This window comes from Diceros bicornis, chromosome 9 (assembly GCF_020826845.1).
Source record: "Diceros bicornis minor isolate mBicDic1 chromosome 9, mDicBic1.mat.cur, whole genome shotgun sequence".
NCBI classification, from domain to species: Eukaryota; Metazoa; Chordata; class Mammalia; order Perissodactyla; family Rhinocerotidae; genus Diceros; species Diceros bicornis.
The window spans coordinates 44261311-44286895 of record NC_080748.1 but is presented as its reverse complement, the minus strand read 5'-3'; the positions used below and the strand labels follow the sequence as shown (position 1 = coordinate 44286895).

Sequence of the window (25585 nt, the reverse complement as noted above, 5' to 3'; positions counted from 1 at the left end):
TTACAAATAGGAATAGATCCTGTTCATATGGTGTAGTAATAAAATACTTTTACTGTCTTGATTTTCCTAAGAAAATATTATATAATAACCTTTCAAGTAGTAAAAAAAAAAAAAAAAAAGATGTAAATATGATGATATGGCTTCAAATGAAAAACTGTTACTGCCCAACGTGGGCCTTCTGCTCGCCGCAAGACATGCCAATAGTCAAGAGGCAAGGTGGTAGGAAAAAAAGGACTTTATTATTACAGCTTGCTAGCAAGAGGGAAGATGGCCGACTAATGTCTGAAAAAAAACATCTTAAGGAGGCACAAATCTTCCAGCAGTTATATAGACGGGTGGGTTATAGGGCAGGGAGTTAGGAATATTGACCTTCTGGTCTTACAGACTGGAAGTCACCACACCAGATCTTTCAGTTTTCATTGATGATGGCTATTAGCATAGATTCTCTGTTCGGGGGTCATCACATTCCTAAGGAACTCAGAAGAACAAAGTTATCATCTTAGCACAGCTGGGAGGTCCATGCACAAGCAGGGGTGGTAAAACCTACCTAGCAGTTAGATCTCCTGGAGGGTGCAGACCCAGCTGGGTTAGTTTGTCGGAGGTCATTCACAGTTAACAACAGAGTTTTTCTTTTCTACTATATGGCTTCCCTTATGTCAACCTTGTCTTGAGCCAGTATCAATTCCACGTTACCTATTATTAAAAATGATATAAAATATAAATTAATTAGATATTTTATAGTCTATTTTAAATGTTCTTGCAACTAGAGTATCTCTTAATTGGAATATTAATTTTGTATAAATTATATATTTATTATTTTAAATTTGCCTTAGATGTATGCAATTCTTTTTCTTGTATTTTGATAAAAGAGTTGAATTAAAACATGTTTTTGAATGATGCAAGTGGTATCATCTTATTACAATAACTGGTATTAATAAGTTAGAAAACTTTTTTGCAGTGGAATTTCATTTCTCGGTAAAACTAAATTAATTATATTTCACTTTAGGTGAACAAAAACATCACTTATTGAAATAATATCATATTACTCCTTAAATATCAGACATTAGACCCTTGTTTGGTATTAGTCTCTGGAATCAGATGTGAAATGGAAAAAAAATCAACAACAAAGAAACGAAAAAACTCCTTCTATGAGATTTCAACTTAATTCGTAATTCAATCAAATGCAAATATGATTTCTAAAATGTTATCTGATTGGTGGGAAGATAAAAAAGAAATTGAGTTTATAACAATGTATAAAAAAATACTATGTAATATCAATAAAATAAATAATCATTTATAGAAATTAGTTACTTATAAACCACTTAAGTTCTATTTAATGTAGCTTTGTGCATTGCTCCAACTGGGTGACTCACGAGTCAAGGTATGCTATACACGACTTGTAAAAAGGGTGTCCCTGTGTTTTCAACATATCAGACATCAGAGTAACTTATTAAGTCAATCACTCTCTAAACATACCGTTGGCATGTTGCCAGTGCATTTCATTGGGTAACTAGAGTCAATAAACAGATACTTGGTCTCATGCAAAGACAACTAACATTTTAAAGATTGGAAGTCATTATTTAAGGACATATTATTATAGTCTGAGAAATGACTAGGAAGACTTTAGTTCTAAAATTGATGAAAGTACTAAAAGTCTTGCTACACTTTAAATCTAGGTTATTAAACTTTTCAAACCTTTCCCTTCGCAAATCATTTTTATTTTTATATTAATTCTACCAGGAGGATAGGTCATTCATCTAAATTATTTAATATATCTTAATTTTAGACAATTCTGATTTAAAAGGAAGCTGAAAATGACAGAAGATATGATTGATAAAATACTATATTTCTAATTAGTTTCTGATTTTATATCTTACTGCTTGCAAAATGATATTACACCATATTTTATTATGTGAGACCTAAATGTCTAAAATTATACTCCTTCTATAATAGTTTAAGTTTGTCTTAACTTTATAAAACTTTACAAGAGAATTTAACACAGATCAAAGCCTGGTAAACAATAATGTCAAGAAATAAGCATTGTTGATTTTTTGTAGTTCTGTTCTGTATCTAACCTATCTTCCCATTAATATCCTGAAACAATCAATAAGACGTATTTATGAAATAAATTGTAGTCTCAGTAAATTTCTTAAGTTAGAAAGCATTTATGACATTTCAGACCTGGTATAGCTGAATCAAATGATTTTTCCTGACAGGCTCAATAAATTCTAACAATACCAAGACAAGGTAAAGGACTTATAGGATTCAGATACTTAGAATTTTTTCTTTTTTCTTTTTCCTTAGTATATTAATATATTAAAACAACCTGAGAAGTGATATTGAACCTTTAAAATATTGGACCTTTGTCTATAGGCTTAAAAATATTTTCAGTTCTCACTATATAATCTCATATAATATTATAGATTCAAAATTCCTATTTTCTGTAAAACTCACTCTCAATTAAAACATGAAGACTTTAATACTGTTATATTTACATTCCTTAACTGCAAGATCATAAGGTATGTCATGTATATACATGACACAGCTTATGGAGAGCTGTGGACAGAGGTTAGGAAAGATATAGATGTTCTGCTAGAAGTACTGCTACTTCACTGTAGACACAGAACATTCTGAAACTTTGCAGGCTGTACTTTCTCTGAGTGCAGTTAATGACTCTGACTTGATCTCCAGTAATCTCCAACACCTAAAACGAATGACCAGTTTTCAGTCTTCATGTCACTTGAGTTATCATATCATTTGGGATAGTCGAGTACTCACTTGTTCTTGAAATATTTTCTTTACTTGACTATCAGGACAATATTTTCTTTTGGTTTCTCATCTATTTCTTGAATCGACTGTTCTTCTTCCTCTTCATCTCTCTTACTTTTAAACTCAAAATGCATCAAATGGAAATTACAGGTTCACAAATATTCTTCTTCATCCTAGACTCTTCTTCTTAACTTGAGACATGGATGTTAAATAGATGTTTTGAACTCAACACGTCCAACTTTGAATTTCATTTCTCCCCTATATGTTCTTCTGCTCGTTTATTGCCAATTTCAATTAACGGCATCTCTGTCCTTCCAATTACTGAGGTCTAAACTTTGGAATCATCCTTGATTACCAACTTTCTCTCAAATCCCACATTCAATTAATTAGAGAATATTGTTAGCTCTATCTTGAAATCATAACTGTAATGTGACCAGTTTCTATCTACCACCTTCAATGCTACTACTCTGGTACAAGCTACAAACATTCCTCATCTATTTTATAGCCTTCTCATTGGTTTCCTTCTTCTATCCTGATCAACTCTCCCCTGCAGCCAGAAATATCCTTTAAAAGTATAAATTAGATCATGTCAGTCCTCTGCTCAAAACCCTTTAATGTCATTCCAATCACTCAGAATAAAATCCAATGATCTTTCAATGACTGAAAAATCTATATGACCTAGCCCCATTTCCTCTCTGGCCATACCTCCTACTCTTCTCCTCACTGTTCACTCAGCTTCAGACACACTAGTTTACTTGCAGTTCCTATAATAGACTAAGGATTCTCAGGCCTTGGGGGTCTGGACTGGCTGTTTTCTATGCCTAGAACTCTTTCTCCCAGCTTACTCCCGCACCTCAGTTCTCCATTTATATGTCAATTCACGCTTTACCCTTTCCCTGACAACACTGTGTGAAAAAAGCATATCTTTCTATAAAAAATTTCCCACTTAGCCACACTTATTATTCTCCATAGCATTTACAACTAACTGCTATTAAACATTACCTGATATCTTTCTATAAAAAATTTCCCACTTAGCCACACTTATTATTCTCCATAGCATTTACAACTAACGGATATTAAACATTACCTGTCATACTATATATGAATATTTATTTATTGCCTACTATGTGTTCATGTATTAAAGTGAAAATCCAAGCTTTTGTAAAACTCATATTTTACTAGGTGGGTATAGGTAGGTCACTACTTTAAAAATTAATAAATTTTATACTTGAAAAGTTATACTAAGTATAATATTATTGAAAAGAGATTACCAAGTGTGAAAAGGAGGTGGCAATTTCAAATATAATCATCAGGAGAGGATTCATTAGAAAAATGTCATTTGAAGAAAGACTCGAACAAGGAAAGAGTTAACAAGTCATGTGTACACCCAGAAGAAGGACATTCTAGGCATATGGAATACTAAGTGAATAGCTGCTAAAGCAGTAATATGCCTGGTGTGTTTGAGAAGCAGCGAAAATGCTGTTGTGACTGGATTAGAGTAACAATGAGGAGGAATTGAAGGTAGTGTGTAAGAAGTATTGCAATTTTAGGCGTAGTTGTTAGGACAGGCTATGAAGATACATTTAAGAAAAGCCCTGAAGGAAGTGAGGGATCATATATGGGGAAGAACATATTAGACAAACTAAAGAGTGCCAAGTCTCTGAGATAGGAGCATGCCTGACGTGATGAGGGGGAAGCACAAGGCAGAAATAAGGGGAGACTGTTAGGAAATGAAGTCAGAGGTATTGTGGCCCGATTGCTTAGAACCTCTCAGGACATTGGGGGGACTCAGTATTTGCTCTGAGTGAAATAGAAAGCTACAGGAGGATTTTAAGCAGAGAAGTGACATAAGCTGATACACATTTTTTTTTTTTTCTTATTTTATTTTTTCCCCCCAAAGACCCAGCGGATAGCCGCATGTCGCAGCTGCACATCCCTCCAGCCGCTGCACGTGGGACTCGGCCTCAGGAGAAGTGGTGCCTCGATGCGCACCCGGGATCCGAACCCGGGCCACCAGCATCGCAGCGCGCGCACTTAACCACCAAGCCACAGGGCCGGCCCAAGCTGATACACATTTTAACAGCATCATTCAAGCCACTATTTTGAAATACTTCTTAGGTGACATTGGTAGAAACTGGAAGAATTTGAAGGCTATTGCAATAATCCAAGTGAGACATGATGGTGGCTTAAACCACAGTGTTAAGATTTAAGATACAATACGAAATAGAATAAGAGAAGATAGGAGGGAGAGAAGTGAAGTCAATTCTTTTGAAGATATTTGCGTAAACTTAGAGGAAGGAAGTGGTACAGATTCCGAAGACAGAAAGTGGGGAGGAGAACACTTAAATGAGAAAAATAACAGTATGCTAGTATAATGAAGAGAAGTCGTCAAAGATTAGATATAATTTGAGATTAAGTCAACACTTGTCTATTTCTTCATATTTCTCTACCACACTTGAATGAATACAGGTACCTTGTCTTCTTTTGATTATTTCCATATCCCTAGGGCCTACGAAGTGTCTAGTACCTAAAATGTAACCCATAAATATTTACTCATTAAGTAAATAACATGAAATACGGAATTGCTGCTTAACTTGCTAAAGAATTAAAAGCAACAACAATGCTAGTTTCTGTATGTCAATGAGAGAGTATTGAGTCATGAATTACAAAGCAGAGGTGACCAAAACAATTACACTACGTACTGGAAGTAAACCTCACTTCTTCTAGCAACATCTGTTACATATAAGGGCAACTTGCCACTGTAAAATGGCTGTGAAATTAAGTATCATATATATTTTCCCATATTCCAAACAAATCTTACTGAGTCCAATAACATTTAATGCATGCCCACTATGTATCAAGTTGGAGAAAAACAAGAATGAAGAAGATATAGCCCTTGTCCACATAATTTAAATAGTCATAAAAATTAATTTTGCCTTAAGTAAGCCAAATCTCAGAGATAGGCCCACATTATAGGAAGGCTTTTATTGTTGGGTAGGATTTTGTTGGATAGAGAGGGAGAAATAATCCAGACAGAAATAATATGATTTACAAATATAACCCATGCATAACTGAGTGTGAAAGAATTAATTGGAAATACTCTCTGATTTTTGCAGCTGGAGGAGTGTTTTCTGGTATAACACAAAATGTAGCTTAGCATCATGCATTGGAGAAAATTATTTTATGTTTAAAGCTTACTTAAAGTTATTTTTTAATCCCAAATAACAACAACAACGCCAAAAACAGCAATAGCAGCAATGACAACCACATTTAAAGCAATTCTCTCTTTATTGTAGTTCACAGACTACACAGTAAATTCTGCCTGGAACACTTTCAGTTTATTTTGCATCCAGACACCATTAAACATTTGATGAATGTTATAACCCTTTTCCACAAAAATTTAAAGTACATTTGTGCATACACACAAAATTTTGCACACTATTTCATGTGAATTATAGCAAGTCCATGAAACACAACATTGAATGACCATTTCAGATTAATTATTCACGAGACCTACATTTTGCAGAACCTATTGAATAAAGCAATCTTCCGAAGCAATGAACTGCTAAGGACTATATCACTAGGGAAGTTGAAGCATTTGCAGATGTAAAAATCGAAAGATGTTTAATATGGTTTTAAATAATTAGAAATAAGAACATCAAGAATATCACTCTTCCAAGAGCTTTACACAACTATTTCCTTTTCAAAACAAACTTCAGTATTAAAATTGTTGTTACTTCCTTTAATAAGGAAAATTAGAGAGAGAAATTAAGCAATCTGTCATAGCTACATTTGAGTAAATGCAGGAGCTGTGCTATAAACCCAGGTGGTTTATCACAGATCCTGCTGTGTTAATCAAAATACTATATTGATTTTAACCAAGAGATCAACAAAAACTGAAATAAGATCATTAGAGTAGATTAAAACAGAGATTACTATCTATTCCACACTGGTTAAACATTATAGCCAAGTTTGAGTGAAGAAGAAGTTGATGTTTGTTTAAAATCCACTGAGGATATCTGCCTCCAGTATTGGCAGAACAGCTTGTTACATGTAGAACAACTCATCCACTGAAAAAGCAGAGCCAAATAGATAAAAGGATATCTTTGAAAACATCAGAGTACTATCAAGGAGGTGAGCACTTGAAGAATCAAGATCCAGAAGAGAAGGGAATCACACAAAGGTGAGCCTCCAAATTTGCGCTTCTGTCCTTGAGAAATTTGTGGAGCATAAGCTGTAGCTGTGAGTTGAGAGGTTCAGCAGCCACCGTACAGAGAGGTAAAGGGAACAATACTGGAGTTCGGAGTGCACCAATAAGGAGAGGCCTTAGTCGACTCCACATGTTTTCATTTGAAGACCACAGAGGTCCAGACCCTAGGAGTGGGGATGAAACATAATGAGACAACCCTCACAAAGACTGAACATAGCATCCAAACAGCTAAATCGATAATAGAATTAAGGTGATCATTCACCCGTGCTAATTGGCTGCCTGAAGTAAAAGCAAATTTCCCCATGGAAGAATTTGACCCCATTCTAAATTACCTCTCTATAATTCTTTACACATAATGCCTTATATATAGTAAAAAATTACCCAGTACACCAGGAAAAAAAGAAAACAAATGACTGATTAATAAGAGACGAAACAGACAAGAGAAGTATGTTCACAGAAGATATAGACAATGCTGTTATCAGACAGTCTTGTATTAGATATAATTAATTTATTCTAGAGTTTAAAAGTCAAGATAGAGAATTTCAAGATAAAGTGGAAGACTATATAACGGATGTAAATATAAATTCTAAAATTGAAAGAGACAGGAATAAAATGTGGAATTCAATTGTGGTTTAATTGATGGCGGATTAGATGCACCAGAAGAGAGACTAAGTGAATTGGGAGATAGGTCACAAAATATAATCAAGTTAAAACACAGAGAATTATAAGAGACAAATGGAACATTCTGAAATACACACACACACACACAAACACACACACACAGAGTCTAGAAGGAAAGGTGCGAGATAATGAGACAGAAGCAATATTTGAACACTTAATGCTTTTAATTATTTCAAAATTGTCCAGAAATAACAAATCGTAATTTTAAAAAGCACTAGGAATAGAAAGAAGGAAAAGTATAGAGAAAACCATGCCTAAACACAGTAGCAAAACTACTAAAATACAAAGCAAAAAGTTATAATGAAAAAGCAAATACATACACACACATTACATTCAAAGGAGGAAAAGCAAGACTCTCTAGCTAAAACAATGGGAGCTAGAAAACAAAGAAATTGTATCTTCATAAAAAAGAAAGATGATAGCTATGAACCCAGAATTCCACATCCAGTAAATATATCCTTCAAAAATGCAGGAAAATAAAGATATTTTCAAGTATACAAAGCTGAGAAAATTGCAGTACAGATAAGTTTCACATGAGAAGGCAACGATCTCATGTAAAAACTCGGAAGTGCTCAATGAAAAATGTAAATATATAATACATTCTACATGAATATTGCCTATATGCAGCAACAGTAGTAATGTCTTATGAGGTTTAAAAGACAAAATGAATAAAAATACATTACAGATCTGTCAGGAAGCTTAGGGTGACGTAAATAAAGTTAAGAGTTTCTATTCGTATTATTCATTAGTGGTAAAAGATAAGATTGTATGCTGTAGGGTAACACTAAAGAGTTACTAAATATTGTGTGTATGTAAGTGTGTATAAGTAATAAGTGAGTGGGAAAATAAATACCAATAAATATGATTTAATCTAGAAGAAGACTAGAAAGGAGAGAAAACTATAGAACTGTTGGGAAAAATGAAAATAGCATTTTAATACAGTAGATTTAAATCTGAATGCAATATTAATTGTAAAGAAGTCAGATATAATAAAGATCTTTAGAGAGAACATATTAGACTATTTTAATTTCATAAGACAAATAACTCATTCTTGTTCATTGTCTCAATATAACATTTAAATTGATATAGAATTTCATATTTTTCTTTTTATTCAATATTGTCAAGATTGGTATATTACAAGTAAACCCAAGTTACCACAATGTTGCTCAGTCTGTTCAAATATCTCATCAATTGAGAAGAGTCTTGATCTATAATGTCTAGAAAATAATCTTTAGAGATATTACATTTGGGATTTTTTATAAACGAATATCTTCTCTCACAGTCTGAAACAAATTTGGCTACTATTTTATAATTAACTTTTGTTTAATTCTAATGTTACATTTATTGATATTTCACATGCTATTTATTTCCCTTTAGAGAAACAAATTTGCCTAATATTATTTAGAGTATTTTATTTTAGTATTATAATATTAAATTATATATATTAGATTTATACATTTAATAATATATATTGAATATTAAATGTTAGATATTTGAATAATATGTAAATACAATTTTAAAAGCATTTTTAATCTGTTAAAAAGTAAAATAGCAAAAATAGATTTAATTGGTTCTGCTGTAAGCTCTTGTTAGTAAGGTTAGTGACAAGTAATGTCTCATACAAATAAATGTGAATAGTAAAAACCAAAAAGTAATTTTATTTTTCTCCAAATCTTATGAGTTTTGATTATTTGAGAATCTTCTATTGTTTAAGTGCATGCTATATTTTAACTAACTTACCTAATTAGTTTAATAAAATTTATTGGGCATTTCCATGATATTTCTGAGAGTGATTCCATGTTGAATTTGACCTGCTTAATCAAGATGTTCTTTGTGTTGCTCCCAAAATATTGTATATATAATTTGAATTGCTCTCAATATATCATTGCTGTGAACATAATTAAGACCATGCCTGATAGTATTAAATTTAAACAATGTGTCCTACATTAAATAGAGAATGCTTCTGAATTTTCTGGATTACATACCTATTATTTTACTACATTGGCACCATAAACCACATAAACTCACAAGTTTATCTTGACAATCTTTTAAATCAATGCATAATATTAAAATTTGTTTTATTTGTTATTTAAGTATAAATATATACTTTGTAAACTGGTATAAAACAATGACACGTTAAATTTAATTCACATTTTTTCTCTTTATATTAGTTCAACAATATATAATAAATATTAACTGTTCCACATTATTTCTTCTCACCTCAATAGAGTAATATTTTTCTCTCATTTTATATATATAATATTATGTCACCTTATTAATCATATCATTAACAACCTGATTTTGAAATTGTCATTGTAAAAATAGTTTTTTATTATTTTTTGTATGTTATATGCTCAGTCATCGTAACATCAAATTTCAAGATCATATTCCATGATTTCTGTAAACACTGTGCTTTTAGTGCCAAGAAATTTATTTTCGTGATTAACATATATTGAATAATGGCTTATGTATATTCTCTCACGTAAAAAGAGTATGCAGATTTTCTCTAACTTTGTTTATTCATCTGCATTAAATATTATTCATGCTGTGCTCTTTATTCAACTTTTTTTTTCAATTCTAGTGTTTGGCATGAAAATGACATTTACTATTCTTCTTTTTGAGAATCTAAGTATTTCCAGCATAATACCTGCATAGGTACTGCTTATCTTTAAAATTGGTTTTGAAAGAGGTAAAATTAAACCCTATCTTTTTAGTTTGTTTTCTTTTTGGTATGACAAAAATACACTTGCCTTTTAATTTAAAATATAAATACAGTTACTATAATTTTTTCTCCATTTCTCATTAATTTGGTATAAAATAAAATAGTAAATTTTCAGTCATGATTATCCATTGGAAAAATCATGATCATTAATTTGAATCAAGTAATGTCTTTTTAGATACCCAATGCTGTCATAAAGATGACTTGGCAATTTTCCAAAAACATCCTCTAATAAATATATTAAATCACCCTGTTTGATTTTTCCTGTCTAAATTACCAGTATCATGAATATAAAAGTGTTCATGTTCTAAAGGGTGATCCAAAGTTGCATATGTTGGACATTTCTATTTCTTTATTCAGCTGTTTTTAATGACATTTGTTTTATATTAATCTTTATCTAATATATTATTATTCTTTATAATTCAATGGATTATAGTATAATAAATGTAAATGTATAAAATGAAAGGAAAATAAATGAAATATATTTTTTTGGCATCGAAAAATGGTTGATTCCCTTCTAAAATTTTCAAGATCATATGGTAAATTAAAAAGAGAAATTTGTGCTATATTTAAGAATATCAGAATTACAAATCAAAAATATTTAATTCAACCATGGATTTTATTCATTTCCTGAAGTATTTATTACTTTTTAATTAAACATTAAATATTCTTAATGAACATTTGAAAATCTACTCTTCAATATCCATTTATATTGCCAAGGTAGTCATATATACATATATATTTATATATACGTGTAAGTGTAATATAAATTATTTAACATTGCAATTTATTCCTCAGACACCAAGTGCAACCACTACCAATACTGGGCTAATAGATGACTCTAACTGAATACACACAATTTAACACAAAGAGAAGTAAGAAAGTGGTTGTTCAGCACTGCTGTGAAATTATTCTTTATTATACAAGAATCTAAGTGGAAAGATTTGGCAAGATAATTAATTTTTCTCTTACCTAAGTGTTTCTGCTGATCCCCATCCTCTAAATCAATATTTATCTCCAAGTCAGTAGCAGCACAACCTACACGCATTCTTTGCTATCAAATCAAGGAGTCTTCAAGTGGTATTTTTTTCAATGACATGAGGCAAATGATTGGGAGAAGCATTTCTCCGTGATCTGAACAGTGCTATTTCCAAGAATGCATGTTTAGGGTCTTAAATCATTAGTACTGGCCTTAGATCTGGACAATAGTTTTCTCTTCCTTAGGTGAAAGTTGTAGAGGACGCGGATCTAGCCTTGACAGCTATGTTGCAACCTAAAGGAGGGAATCTGGGGGCAAAGGGAAATGCTCACCCAGATTCCATATGTACCCTTCTTCCAGCAAGAACACACACTTTAGATACTTGAAAACCCAGAATTCCCGGGCTAAATTTCTTAAGCCCACTTCCAAGGTCTTTCTGGGAATCTTCACTTGGTTCTTGCACAAAAAGTCAGACTACGCCACCTGTGTTTGAACTCCTATATCTGAGACTTTATATCTGAGGGTTTCTAAACTGCAGCGCCAATGACATTTGGGCCAGATAATTCATTGTTATGGCAGACTTTCCTATGTACTGTATATTTAGCAGCATCCATGACTTCTACCCACTAGATGCCAGCAGTGTTCCCCACCCCGAGTTTTGACCACCAAAAATGTCTCCAGGCATTGCCATATGTCCCCTAGGGATGGCAAAACTAACCCCAGTTAAGAACTACTGATCTGAAGGATCACACAGAGGTGATTCTTTGTGAGGAGGAATAGACCGAGTTTGGATGTGTGGGCTGGACTATCCTTATGTGCACACTTAATGTTTGGGAAGTAGTTGGGAGTGAAAAAAAGGGATGAGTCATGAGCAGGAAGTCAAGGGACCAGCTCCCTCCGAGGTCCACATTTCAGTGTGGAATTTGGAGGTATCTAAAAATTGTAACTTCAAACCTGGTCTTCTATGACACTGTGAAAATATGCTTTATTGAATGGTTTGTTAGCTTATTTATTAATTTAGCTATTTAGAGATATCGTGTATGAGCCTCCCTTTGTACTCTTGCCCTGGTCCTGAAAACATTAAGGGACAGCAAGTGAATCATTGAACCACAAAACTGAGCTCTGGATCTGCAATGACAAAGGGGCCATGTGGCTTTCCAAAAATTATTACTTTGTATATTTGACATGTGGGGCTCACTAAAGTGCGAGGACCAGTGCAGGAACCTCTCTTGTCAGGTCTAAGGGCAGTACTAACTGAGTATGCCTGTTATCATGCATCTAGACATTCCGTTTCTAGGTATAAACCAAACAAAAACACACACATACACACAATAAGACTTATACTAGAATGTTCACAGGAGCATTTTTCATAATAACTCAAATCTGGAAACAATCCAAAGATCCATCAAAAGTAGAATGGAATAATCATTTGTGATAAAATTACGTAATGGAATAATGTATGGCAATGATAGTGAACAAATTACTACTACATAAAACAACATGAATAAGTCTCCCAAACAATGTTGATCAATATATGCCAAACACAGACAAATATATACTACATTGTTCCATTTACATGAAGTTCAAACACAGTCAATTTAAATCAATGGTGATAGAAGGTAAAGTGGTGTTTACTTCTGGGGAAGAGAAGGGTGGTAATAATTGGGAAGAAGCACAGGAGATCCCATGGAATGTTGGTAAACTGGGGGGATTATCTAGGTGTGTGGACTTTATGATAATTTGTTAAACTGTAACATTAATATTTCTGTGTCATTATGCACTGCAATAAATTTACCTAAATTTGAGTGTTTATTTTAAAAATCCCATGAAACATTTTGGTATGTTTGGCATGTTTATATTACTGAAAATAGAATGAGGAAGGCAGAATAATGACTCTCAGCCTCCCTATCCCCCATACCACCAAAGACTTCTAGATCCCAATCCCCCGGAACCTATGAATATGCTACAGTGCATGGCAAAAAGTATTTTGCAGATTTGATTAATGTTAAGAACCTTAAGATGGGGCGATGATCCTGGATTACCCACTTGGGCTCCATCTAATCATATGAATCTCTAAAATTAGAGAACCTATCCCAGCTGAGCTGCAGAGAGAGACAGAGAGAGAGAGATTAACATGAGAAAGATTCGATACTCACTGCTGATTCTAAAATGTAGGGGATTTAGGCGCAAGGACCAGAGAAAGCTGCTTTTCTTAAGAGCTGGAAAGGCAAGAAAATGGATTTTTCTCTTAAACTCTCATAAAGGAACGCAACCTCCCTGCTACATCGATTTTAGCCCAGTGAGACCCATGTTGGATTTCTGACATAGAAAACGGTAAGATAGTAAGTTTGTGTTATTTGTGTGTTGTGTTGTGTGTTTACAATAAACATAGTAAGTCACTATGTTTATTGTAAATTTTTACTGCAGCAATACAAAACTAATACACAGAGTAAACTATATTACATAACATTCTGATTTCAGAAGGCCAAAACAACCATTCTTAACAATTATTTTTGGTGGCTTTATAAGTACAAAGGCACCAAATTTTCTGGAAATTTTCTCCGAAATCTGGAGGAAATGTGAAAAAATCTGGATTTCTGGAGGAAAAAAAACAAATATCACGAATTTTTATATGTTTATGCATATTAGGGATATGCTGTGAAAATGTATAATCAATAATCTTTTATCTATAATGTGCAAAACCAAGGAGCCCAAGGAGAAATGGCAGTACTGGAGGTCTGGTGAATAAAAACGAGAGCAGTGAGCCAAAAAAAATGCGAGTTAAACAAGTTAAGGACAGAAAGAAAAGTATAGACATGGAAAACATCAAAGAATGTATAAGGAACTATAAATTTTGAAGGAGAAGATAAAAGTATCACATATTGCATATGATATCATTTTTTACCTGGAAAACATCAAAAGATCAAAACTTCATTAAGATGGCAGGATACCCAATTAGCATGCAGAAATTGAATTCATATATTTAAATAGCTAACTTATAGGAGATATAGTGGAAAAATTTTAAAATATCAATAAAAATATTATGTCCTGGTGGTAAAAATGTTTGTAGGATTTGAAAAAATTTATAATAAAATAATTGTGACAGGGGCCGGTCCGGTGGCGTAGTGGTTAATTTTGTGCGTTCTGCTTCAGCGGCCCGGGGTTTGCAGGTTGGGATCCCAGGCATAGACTTACGTCCCGCTCATCAAGCCATACTGTGGCAGCATCCCATATACAAAATAGAGGAAGAATTGTATAGATGTTAGCTCAAGGCTAATCTTCCTCAGCAAAAAGAGGAAGATTGTCAATGGATGTTAGCTCAGGACCAATCTTCCTCACAAGAAAAAAAAAAGAAAAGAAAAATAATTGTGAAATAGTTCCGAGAAAAACTTGCACAAATGGAAAAGCAAAACATGTGCTTCAATAGAAAGATACAACTTTACAAGTAGGTCAGATCTCCCTAAGCTAACCTATAATTTTAATATGGTCTAAACAAAAATGTAAATAGGTTGTTTTGGAACTAAAAAGATGAATCTATAGTTCATATAGAAATATAAGAAAGTATAAAGGGGGAATTTCTGAAAAAAATAATGTCATTGATTTATCCTACTTCATATTACATTAAAATATACTGCAAAGCATCACTATATAAACAGTGTGGAACTGGCACATGAATAGATATAAAGGATGATAACTGAAAGCCTAGAAACAAACAAACATGACATTGATGTGTGTAAATGTTAATATTTCAAGGCTATGGGGAAATTTTGAATTTTTAAAGAAATAGCAATCTAGAAGATAAAAAAAATTCTTACCTCCTAACTCACAAAAAGATAAATTCCAAGTAAACCACATATTTAATTTTAAAAAAAGCCAATCATAAATATACTAAAGAAAACGATAAGCTAATTCTTTTACAACTTCAGAGTGGAAAAGGCCTTTTTAAGTAGAACACAAAACCTCTCATACTATAAAGTAAAATATTGATGAATCAAAATGTACAATAAAAGTTTTCTGCATAGACAAAAAATGATAAGCAAAATCCAAATAAAAATAATATTTGAAGTTAATATGAACCAACAGTGTTTGGGCTGGCCCAGTGGTGTAGCGGTTAAGTGTGCGCTCTTTGCTTCGGCAGCCCGGGATTCACAGGTTTGTATCCTGGGTTCGCACTGACGCACTGCTTGTCAAGCCATGCTGTGGTGGCGTCCCATGTAAAGTAGAGGAAGATGGGCATGGATGTTAGCCCAGGACCAATCTTCCTCAGCAATAAAAGAGAGAAGGATTGCATCAGATGTTAGCTCAGGGTTAATCTTCCTCAAAACAAAAAAAATAAAAAGAAACAGTGCTAATTTTCTTAACATTGAATTCCTATAGGCCATTGAAAAAAAGACCAATATCATATAAAAAATTAAATGGACAATTTTAAAAAATGAAATGCTAATGATCACTAAATATAGGAAATCAAAACATTTCCTGATAAGAGAAATAAAATAAAAATCATAGAGATACACCAACTTTTACCTATCATACTAGCAAAGATCCAGAAGTTGTATAACATGATAAATTTATGAGAGTGTGGAGAAACCATAGAGCTCAGCCATTTCTGATTAGACTATAAATGTCTGTAATCTCCATCAAGGGTAATTTTTCAATATCTGTCAAAGTAAAAATATACATTCTAAAAATTACACTTCTAAAAAATTATTCTATTCACTTATTAAAATAAATGTGAAATGATATATACAAGGGTAATCACTGCATCTTGTAGCATTATTTTATCAGTAAAATATCGGAAACAATCTAAATATCCAACAATAGTCAACATTAAATAATTGTGGTGAATCAATTAGCAGAATAATTTTTGAATCCTTGAAAAATAATGAAGTAGTTCTTTAGTTTACTGTAAAAAAAATTCCAAAAAATATAACCAAATAGACATCAAAGTGTATAGTGTATTTGTGTAAAATGATGGGCAAAATAAAATAAAGGTGTGTTTAGACATATATAATATATCTGGAAGTATGCCTAATAAAGTACTACCTGTATTTACTTTAGGGAAACTGAATTGTACTAATGAAATTAGTAAACATTAATAAATACAAAATTAAAAATTAACTGAACTAAAATGTTATGAAGTAACAGGGTCCAGAAAGTTATGTAATTCACTAGGATATCATTAAACGAGAAGAAAGGAACTTCTACAAAACAACAATGAAAGCAGAGATTGTAGAAAACTAAAGCTCCTCCATGTTATACTCCACTGAGTTCAGTCTGCTCAAAAAAACCATTTTAAAGGTTTTTGAGGTGAAGAGTAATGAGCCTCTGGGAGAAGGTGTGCTCTACTTTTCTGTCACTTCTGGTACATGGTTTAGGGAAATCTCTGCCATCGACAGGAATGGCGGGGAAAGAAGGCTGCCTTCTTCGTGACTTCCTCCCTCTCTATCACAACTGGAGATGTCTAATATTTCTAGGCAGACTCTGTCAATTGCTGATCTTCTGGTCAAATTTTAAGAATTTACATTGTTAACATTAAGTAATAAGTATTTATTATTTTCTTTATGCATTCAGATTATTTTTCCTATAATATCAAAACACTTGAATTATTCATGACATATAAATGTTGATTATAAATATTAAATTCAGAGCAAAATGCAAAATTTTTAAATAGATGTATTTTAGTATCAGTTAAACCCTATTTTATGTATTGACTTTTTTCTTCCACTACATATAGACTTTCTCCACATGGTAGGACAAATATTCATTGATAGCTGCTAAGTCTTGTATTTTACAAGTTCTAACACAATGGTTTAATGAATTTTTCTTCTGAATTACATCTGAAACCTTCCTGAAAATGATCATAATAAATCAGTTGCCTACCTCTGAACTAATCAACGACTATTAGAGGACCAGAGTCAGATAAGAACTTGGCACTCTACTGAGAAACACATCTCTAGAATGAAGAATGTACAGTTCCTCAAAGAACTGGAGTTCTTGCCAAAAGAAAGAAGGAAGCTTAAAAACAAAACAAAACAAACAAACTAAAAAAAGAATAAAAAACTATACAGACAGCATAATAGATGAGATAGATATCGATTGATATAGATAGATAAATGATAGATGACAGATAGATACATGTCTACAGACATAGATATACAGATAGAAACATAGACAGACTCATAGGAAAAAATATTCTCTATATAACACACACAAACCCCAAGATTTATAGTGATTATCTCTGTTCGGTAGTATGTGGATGACTCTGTATTCACAAAATTTCTACCAAAAAAAAAAAAAAAACCCAAAACACATGTATTAAGCTTAAAATCAGAAAAGAGTCAATACATAAACATATGTATTTTATAAATGAATACAAAAGGAATTTTATCAGCAACATATGTTGACAGTTTAATTTAAAAGAAAACTTTTGGTTTGGAATCACTCAGACAAACTTGGGTTTGAATATTTAAGCCTTCTCAGCCTCAGTTTTTTATAAGCTTATTTATAGAATAACTCCTAATTCAGTTGGCTCAAAAAATGAGACAATCTATGCTAAAGATATAGGAAAATGTTCTGCTTTAATATCACATTTTACTGGTAAGATTATTACATGCCTTTAAAAAAAATACATGACCGTACTTTGGAATTAATCTTTAAAAAAGCAATGCACAATCACCATTCAGAATTAAAATACTTTAAATAGTGGTGCCTGAGCCACCTGAAGAGCTAAGGCACTTTCTAAGAAAAATTATATTACTGCCAGGAGTATCTAAAAGTACAGGGAGATTTTTAAGCATATAATATTTCCTCACTCACTCTAGTCATTTATGGTAGATGAAAAAGAAATTCATATATATACTAATATGATACATATCCAAAAGTTAAGTTTAAATATTTATTAATCTTACAGAAATTAAGAAAGTCATTATACCACTACTTTTATTTTAGCTCTCTGGTACAAGATATTAGTGAGAGAACTTTATTTAATCAACTAAATGCTCTCTGCTCCATAATACCACATGTTCAAGTTTCTCAGTTTGAATCCAATCATTTTCATGAACACTGAGCACAATTTATCAATATGTTTTGATGCCTTGAATGACACAAATTACTTTCCAGAGATCTCTGCTTGGGGATCAGTCAATTCCCCGAGTTTTGTAAGTAGGGCATTTACCATCTGGCATATTTGTTTCATGTTAATGGAGAGTTACTAACATATGATATATATGTGCTTTACTGATATTTTTATTCTTAACTTTCTCTCTCAATGAATATCAGTGTTCATGTTGACAGCATTCTTGGAGAAATAAAAGATTGTTTGCCATATTCTCACAATCTCTAGCATAATTAAGTTTGCAAATATGTTCTTATCAGCGATACTCAAACTTTTGTGAGTAGAAGCATCACCCAGGGAGCTTGTTAAAATGCAGATTACATTTTAGGAATGTAATCTTGGAGGTTTCAGGATCTGCATTTTTATAAATCATCCTGGATGATGCTGTCAAAGGTCATCCGCAGTCAATTAACTTACTCAAAATATTAGTGTCTGTGATAATCACAAGCTCTAATTTTAATGCCTCATTTTGAAAATCCATTAGAATAAAAAGACAACAAGAAATCTTGGTCCAAAATTTGCCTAACCTTGATAATGGAGAATTTGTCCCAACTGCCTGTGTCGCCATGAACTTGTCCAAACAAGCTTAAGGAAGTTTATAGCTCAATCCCTCTTTAAACTTCCACTCTCATCCCATGGTACTTTTTATTATTATCGTTATCATTATAAACCTTACTATCTGTATTCAGGGCAAATTACCCAACTGTTACACAATTCAAAAGTTATTTCTCTCCATGCACCTAAGAGCCAGGAACACAACCAAAACAACACGATATTGAATAAAATATTTGCGGTTCAGTGATCTCTTATTATAGCTAGGTGGTTACTCGAGAGAAGTTTCAAAGAAATTCAGTAGAGTTGTGTCACGAAACCCTTGTATTTCACTAGAAAGTGGCAAATGAAAATATGTGAAGGAATAATAGACATAATAATATCTTCATCATCACTAAATATGGAAGAAATGCCTATTCAAATATTGAAATATTGTAACCTCTTAAATAGAAAAAGATTAAAATACCATAAAATCTAAAGTCATTTATAATGTGGGTAAATTGACCCTTCTCTCATGCCTCATATTTACTCTTTCAGAAAATTATGTTAGGTCTTCTTCCAAAATATATGAAAGAAGTATAACACCTCATAAAACCCACATCTACCTTTTGAAACCAGTGATCCAGCAATGTTGTGTGATAATAGGCAGGGAGTATTGCCAAGCAAGGAAGTTCACCCAGGGCCCAGCATTTAGAGTTTTTAGTGTGGCTTCACCATGTAGGCATGATTGATTTCCCATGTGGCTGATTTCATTTTCTAGCACTTTGAGGGGTTGACTGATGTTCTGTGTCCCAAAGCCCTCACCCTAAATCACATTGTGTGGCCGGCCCTCACCCCAAAACTATCTGGAGTGGCCAGCACCCATTCTAAATCGCATTCCTATACTATCCAGGTGATCCAAAGCCCTCAAGCAAACAATAATACTTCATTCAGGCATGATATTTCAAGGGATTAGAGATCATCTCCCAGAAACTGAAGGCCAAAGTTATTTCTTCAATACACTATATATATATATATATATATATATATATATATAAACTGTATATTAACTCTATATATACAGTTAAAAGGTAAACTGAAACATATTAAAAATTTTAAGAGTTTATTTAGTCAAAATTCTATTCTAATCAGACAGTATCCACTCTAGCAGACAAAAAAGAGCTCTGAGGAACTGTACAAAACAAAAGACTTTTATAAGAGAAGGGAACAGGAACAAGGAAATTAGACTAGGTAAAAAAACAGGTTGATTATTGCAAAGCTACTTTCCTTTAGGAGACGGTGGGGGTCTATCAGGCAGATTACCTAACTAGTGCTGATCAGGGGATTCCTGACTGACTGATTTAAGATTTCATTTCCGAGAGAGGTGAAACTGTAAGTTAAGTCTCAATTTGATGATATGGGGCTTAGCATAAGTGACTCCATTTTGGGCCCATTATCTTGTTTCTAACTGTATATATATATTCCCCCAAAAAAGTTAATTCTTCAGGGGGATAAAATCAACATGCATCAAGTTATGAAGATTCTTGAGGAAATATAGGAAGCTGGTTGTATCAGATCCACAGGAAAACAAGTTTATATATTTAAGCTCAGCAGATAATCCAAGATAGACTCATTCTGAGAAGTTTGACCTTGGTGTCATGATAGCTCTATATAAAGTTTTGATAGAAGCAAGAAATATGATGTTTCCCAGAGCAACCATACAGGGGATTAACTGAGTGAACTTATTTGGAAAAGCATGACAGCTTTATCTTCTCTCCTCCCCTATTTGAATAGCAGGGACATTTGCTCCCCAACTAAAACAATGACTAGAGTTGCAGAGTCAAGAATGTGCTCGCTGTACTGTTAATCCCCAAAATTAATGAGAAGCTATGACACTCATAATACAAGGAATAAGCACATTCTGGCTAGCATCAAGGGTCTGCTCTTGTCACACCTTTCTACATGAATCTCCTCCGAGGCAAAAGTAACCTAAGCATAACCCATACCCCTTGGCAAGCATACAAGAATTATCAAACATAAAGATTAGCAGAAATTTAAGTATTAACACTTAATAAACCAGTACCCTGAATGAAGAAACATTAAGTTAACAGAGGAATAAAATCCAAAGGGATAGTAAATAAGGAAAACAAAATAAGAATTTAGTAAGGATGTAATGAACATACAGACAGATAGTGAAGGGGGAACTGAACTAATTTAAAGAAGTAACTAGAAATTGTGTAAAATTAATATATGAATATTGATTTTTTAAGTTAAAAGGTTAAATAACAAAGGAAACATTTATAGCCTTAAAACAGGCCCTATAAGTAAAACATGAAAAGTAAATTACTTGCTGGAATTGTAGAAGGTTATCATATTTTTGATAGAATGTGGTATAAAGCAACAAAGTGAGGGAAAGTATGAGCGACAAGTTAAAAGATAACATGCAGTTAGTACAGAAGTCCCAGGAGGTTTTTAACTGAATATCCATCATGGGAAAGAAAAAAGTTTAGAAGAGAGAAAATACTCAGTGATGTAATAAAAAGTAAGTTCCCGGAAAGGAAGAAAGACATTGCTTTCAGATTAAAATGGCAGAGTAACGCAAATCCAAATATATTATAAAAACTCAATATATTGTAATAAAATTTCAGAACACTGTGAAAAAATTCTTAAAATTCCCAGAGATAAAACAAAACAACAAGAAAACAAAACTGGCAAACTCCAAAGGAAACAAAAATTTATTAATATTTCCATCAGATGTCACATAAAACATATCTGAAAAGTATGAAAACTTTTTTTCATAAAAACATTTGACAAATTCTAATAAGCAACTATTGTGAACCTAAAATCCTATTCTCAATCAAAAAATCATTCAAATTGGAGCAAAAATCCACAAATTTGAAGACTACTAACATTAAAATATTGAGAATTTAAAAAAAAGGAATAAACATGTATCTATCCACCCTTGCATACAGATAGACATAAATATGTGTAGATTTTATGCCTCCATCTCATCATAATAACAACAGAATGGTAATTATATGAGGCGAAGGATGTGTTAACTAACCTTATGGTGGTGACCACTTTGCAGTACATCCATGTATCAAATCATCACATTGGACACCTTCAACTTACTCAATGTTATATGTCAATTACATGAGATGTAAAATTTCTTCTTTTCAATAAAGACTAGTCATTGAAAAAAAAATCGTGACTCCAAAGAGCAAATAAATATGTTCTGCAATGGTCCATTGCTAAAATGAAATAAAGTTAAACAAAAAATTTCAGTTTAATATATTTAAATCAATTTTGTATAATAGCAGAAACAAACTGTAATTTCAAACTATTTAGGAATAAACAATAATATGAGAACTTAATATAAACAACTGTGAGATAAACACCTTGCCAAAGAAGATATACAGATGGCAAATAAGTATATGAAAATATGCTCCACATTGTATGTCATCAGAGAAATGCCTACTAAAACAACAATGAGATACCACTACACACTTATTGGAATGGCCAAAATCTGGAACACTGACAAATGCTGATGAGGATGTGGAGGAACAGGAACTCTCAAGCATTGCTGGTGGGAACACAAAACGGAGCAGCCACTTTGGAAGACAGTTTGGTGGTTTCTTACAAAACTAAACATACTCTTACCATGCAATCCAGCAATCACATTTCTTGGTATTTACCCAAAGGAGCTGGAAACTTAAATCCACATAAAATCCTGCAAGGATTTTTCAAGCAGCTTTATTCATAATTGCCAAAACTTGGAAGCAACTAAAATATTCTTCAGTAGGTGAATCGATAAATAAACGGTAGTAAATCCAGAGAATGGAATATTATTCAATATTAAAAAGAAAAGAGCTATCAAGCTGTGAAAAGACGTAGATGAATCTTAAATGCACATTATTAAGTGAAAGAAACCAATCTTAGAAGGCTTCATACTTTATGATTTCAACTATATGACATTCTGGGAAAGGCAAAGTATGAAGACAATAAAAAGATCTGTGGTTGCTGGGGTAGGGGTAGGGGGATGAATAGGCAGAGCACAGAGGATTTTTAGGGCAGTGAAAATATTCTGCATGATATTATAATGATGGATATGTCATTATACATTTGTCCAAACCCACATAATGTACACACCAAGAATGAACTCTGAGGCAAACTATGTACTTTGGGTGAATATGATGAGTCAATGCAGGTTCATCCTTGGTAAAAAAAAGTAATATTCTGGTGAGTGATGTTGATAATGGTGGAGACTATTCATGTGTGAGGGAAGGGAGTATATGAGAAATTTCTGTACTTCTCTCTTAATTTTAATGTAAACCTAAGACTGTCCTAAAAAATAAAGTCTTAAAACAATCAGAAGCACAAAATCAGAAGCCTCTCACATGAGATGTGAGATGCAGCAAACAGTACTCATAGAAAAATTTATAGTTATAAAATTGACCCCATAAGTACAAAGTGCTTTTGTCTTTCTTTTCTAGATATTATATAATTTAACTGCAAAGACACACTGGGGATAGTACCATAAACATCTTCAGGGCTTACAGTTTAATCAAGATATAATAATATGACCACTTAACATATGTCTGAGCGGAGAAACAAAATCTTAACCATTTGTAACTTCTTCTCCAGTTAACTAATTGCATCAGGCCACTGATTTAGATCCCTCTGACTAAAGAGTACACCAAATATTTTAAGGAAGTGTCTGAAAATTTAAAAAATTTTCCCTTTATCTTCTGAAGCTACTTTCTGCCATCCACCATTATAATATATGATAAGGGAAATGTCCAGGAATATATGGGATGATTAGACACCATTTTCAAGATATTATTAATTTCACAGGAACAACAATTATGGTCTTTTACCTCATGGAGGTGGTTTATGAAAGCCAGGTGATATATGGGAAAAAAAAATAACTTTATTGTAGACAATGGGTCCCTGCACCAATCCCAGAGTTAATTCTTCAGATAGTTGGTCTTTAGTTGTAACTATAATTGGCATAATCCCAAAATTAGTTCCCTAGCCTACAGGCTAAGATCTATTACAAAGGGAAGAGGAAAATAAATTACCTAGAGCCATTCATCCTACAAAACTACAAGATTCAAAATAACAATGTAGTACTGGGATAATCCCAAAAATTAGTGACAGCATAAAAGATTTTAAAGATTCACAAACGGTTACTCTTAACACAGCTACAATGAACTATCCAGTTTGGACTATATTGAATATGGTTATTTCTAAGAAATTAATGGTGAACTATTGTAAACACATTAGATTGGTGGTTTCTTACACAGATGCTTTCCAGATGAGTTTTCTCCTGAAGCAAATAAATTTAGCCGCTGGTTCATGGTATGTAACTTTTATCTGGAAGTGCTTTTGATTTTATTCTGTAAACAGAAAGCGCCAAAGTAGATTTTCCTTTATTTGACAGGGAAAACAGTCAATCAAATCAGACTCACAAAAGTAAGGGATCTTATTAAATATCAAACCCATTCAATAATAAATACATCTATCTAAGAAACTTGTTTTGCTAAAAAGGAAGTGGCAGTGGGCTGATGGCATACACGCTTCATTAAAAATGTGATACTTTATTCAGGGAAATTGTAGTAAATATGGAGAGAGGATTAGAAAAAGAAAAAACTGAAAGAGACGCCAAATTAAAGAAGGTGGAAAAAATATAGTGGAATAGAAATAACCATTCTTCAGTCTTTCTCACGATAATCATTTCCTCGCTCTCAATCATAATTTTACCAACTATGGACAATTCCATAAACAATATAGCTTAGTTTAGCCTGTATATGAATTTTATAGTGTATGTTTATTTTTTGTTTTGCATATTTTCCTCAATGTGATTTTGTGATTTTGTGATTTAAATGGTTGTTGCCTGTAGCTGGGATTTGTTCATTTTTCATTGCTAAATAGTATATCCCATGGTATGAAGAGAACACATTTTCTTTTCAGTCCTTTTTGATACCAGTAAAAATTTATATTTTTCACAGTTTTGAACCATAATGGAAAGGTTGGTATGAACATTTTGGAACATGTATCTTAACTGCACAAACACTTGAGTTTCTTCAAGATATTTATTTAAGAGTGGGTCATGGGCTCTGGATATCTTTACTTACCTAGATGATGTTACATTGTATCCAAAGAAATTGTATCAATTAATAGCAGAATATTAGTGTTGTCTTTGATCTATAAGCTCACTTTGGCACTGTCAGATATTTTTAATTTTTGAAAATCTAGAATGTGTCTACTGTGATTGCATTTCGATATTCACTTTTTATTTCCTAGAATATAAATGCCATTAATTATTTTTAATACAATCATTGCAATTTGGATTTACTCTTTTGTAGTGGCTTTTCAAGTCATTTGCCCATTTTTGTAGAGTTTATTTATTTATTTATTTATTTATTTTGTGAGGAAGATCGGCCCTGAGCTAACATCTGCTAATCCTCCTCTTTTTGCTTAGGAAGACTGGCCCTGGGCTAACATCCGTGCCCATCTTCCTCTACTTTATATGGGCCACCTGCCACAGCATGGTCTGACAAGCAGTGCGTAGGTGGGCGC

At 32.7% G+C, this 25585-nt stretch overlaps 1 long non-coding RNA gene across 2 annotated transcripts in view; it reads right to left on the bottom strand.

The window, feature by feature from the left end:
* Positions 1-511: 511 nt before the first annotated feature.
* Positions 512-25585, bottom strand: part of LOC131410254 (uncharacterized) — a 43021-nt gene continuing 17947 nt past the window's right edge. For both annotated transcript variants that reach the window (XR_009221200.1, XR_009221199.1), the window contains exon 3: positions 512-693. This is a non-coding gene — a long non-coding RNA (uncharacterized LOC131410254). The remainder of the gene's footprint in view (positions 694-25585) is intronic.